Source organism: Macrobrachium nipponense, chromosome 33 (assembly GCF_015104395.2).
Source record: "Macrobrachium nipponense isolate FS-2020 chromosome 33, ASM1510439v2, whole genome shotgun sequence".
Lineage (NCBI taxonomy): Eukaryota > Metazoa > Arthropoda > Malacostraca > Decapoda > Palaemonidae > Macrobrachium > Macrobrachium nipponense.
The window spans coordinates 37,912,947-37,915,446 of NC_087219.1; the positions used below are offsets into that span (position 1 = coordinate 37,912,947).

At 31.1% G+C, this 2,500-nt stretch overlaps 1 protein-coding gene across 1 annotated transcript in view; it reads right to left on the reverse strand.

Annotated features, from left to right (window-relative positions):
* Nucleotides 1–1,614: 1,614 nt before the first annotated feature.
* Nucleotides 1,615–2,500, reverse strand: part of LOC135203097 (uncharacterized) — a 61,870-nt gene continuing 60,984 nt past the window's right edge. The window contains exon 5 of the mRNA XM_064232719.1: nt 1,615–2,500. This exon is cut by the window's right edge and continues 219 nt beyond it. The gene's annotated coding sequence lies outside the window, so the exon portion shown is untranslated.

The window sequence follows — 2,500 nt, forward strand, 5'->3', positions numbered from 1 at the left end:
AGAGAAAACTAAACATTTTTAATGACCTTACCGAGTAAACTAAATCCGAAGACAAAAGAATGTTAGAAACAATAAATAATTACGATACAAATCTACGAATAAAAATTGTAGGATTAAAAAATGAAACAAAATTACACTGAAAAAATATTTTGTCAAAAATAACGACGTACTAAAGAAGTTTAGTAATACATGATTCTCCGTAAAAAATATGGTTTGTAGCTGCTGTTGTATTCATTCTTAACTTTGATAATACAAGCGCTCATAAAACAAAAAGGTCTGTCATCTCTATCAAATAATAAATTACAAAAATTACGCTGAAAAAATATTAACCAAAAAATAACGACGTACTAAAGAAGTTTACCAATTGAATATTCTCCGCAAAAATAAATAAATAAATAATTATGTTGTAACTACTGTTGCATACATTCTTACCTCTGATGACACAAGCGCTCATAAAACGAAAAGGTCTTGCACCTTAAACCAAAAGATTATTAGGATAAAAAAAAATTCCCAGCGCTTTCTGGAACAAAATTCGACCCTTACGTCTCCATAAATTGAAATTTACAAATGGTCACAAAAATATAACAACACTTGAAAGATTAAATCTGAACTCTCACGGACTTAAGAACAAAATGGATTCCACAAACTCAAAGGGAAAAGGGAAAAAGGAAAAAGCAGAGAACCAAAATTTTTAAAAAAATATATAAGAAAACCTTTCAGTGGGGATTTAACAAATGAATAAAACTTCAATGAAAATGTCAGTAAAAACACGTTAGTTTAAAAATCATGATCTGTTTTTCTGGACGTGTTTTTTTTTTTAATCCCAGGTAAGGCGTATTGTGGAAATTCACAGAAAAATTCAGAAATGGAAAATGGATATTAAAAAATGAAAAATTCGATGACCGTCGGTTTAGTGAATAAGGCAGAAAGCGTCACTTTAATTTTACTGGGGACTAATTTAGATCCACTTCGGGCGGAAAGAGGGAGAAGGGGAAAATGAATGAATTGAAAACAAGAGGGAATAAAAACTGAAATGGAGCCATTTTCTCTTGGATTACAAACTCGGGTATTTTTGGAAAAATGTGTTCAGCATACCTTTCACTAAAAATCTAGGGAATAACGCACGTACACACACAAACAAGCGTGCACACATAAGCACATACTGCGCATACACGCATACACCACACATACATTTATATATATATATAGATATTCTATATATATATATATATATATATATATATATATATATATATATATATATATATATATATATATATATATTATATACTTATATATATATATATATATATATATATAATATATATATAGAGATATATAAATATATAATATATATACATATATATATATATATATATATATATATATATACATATACCTATATATAGATATATAGATATATATATATATATATATATATATATATATATCTATATTATAGATAGATATATATATATATATATATATATATATATATCATATCATATATATCTATATATCTATATATATACATATATATACTATATATATATATATATATATATATATATATATATATATATACTATATCACAACATCACCACTTTCACTATTATACCATCGAGCACTTATAATCTGACAACATATATCATGAAGATGACCTTGCAAAGAGTCTTCAACATTCCTCGCGCGCCGAGTTTGGCGTGCCAATCGACCTCGCAGGAAGTTCGGGTTACCTGTATCATGGCCTTGACCTGTATATTACAGTTAATCGCGCGAGCGAGACAATCTGCGTTTGGTCCAGACGAACTAACAACCTTCGGGTGAGTTTACCACCAATTAGGCAGGGCTCGTTCGTTCCTTTCTGTCTCGCAATGGACGTCTTAATTAAGAAATGTAACCCAATCACAGAACTTCAAGTCATGAGCAATATTAAAAGCCTCCTGTTCTTAACCAGGGAAGCTTTCTACCTTCCTTCCTCACTTATTCACTCTCCACTAATTTCACTTTGCTCTTCTTCTCGTCATCTGCTTTCTCTCCTATTATGTCGCCGGTACTACTCGGAAAAAAAATCACAGACTTCTTGGGAATAACTCGTAACAACGGACGTCCTCCTTTGGAAGGGGGAAGCCAGAGTTCAAATATCGTACTAGATTACACGAATCTTTATAACAACGCTGCGTGGATTACACTAACAATTCACTACTTTAATTACAACAGTGTTTATGCTTTATCTCTTTAAAACCAGCATTTCAAGCGTATCCTTTCATTTTCTTTTAAGTATTTTTACATAACACTCATGATAATGTAAATAAAAAAAAAAGCCAGGAGCACACGAATATACACACAATTGTCTCCACACTTGGTTATAAGCGCTCCCTCAAGAGTCCAGCCGCCCAACTAGACGAAGCGGCGATGAGGAACTTTTTTCCAAGATCTCATGAGCACAAATTCACAAGTGCTCACCCTTTCCCACTTGTCGTCAAGTGTTTGTCACTCT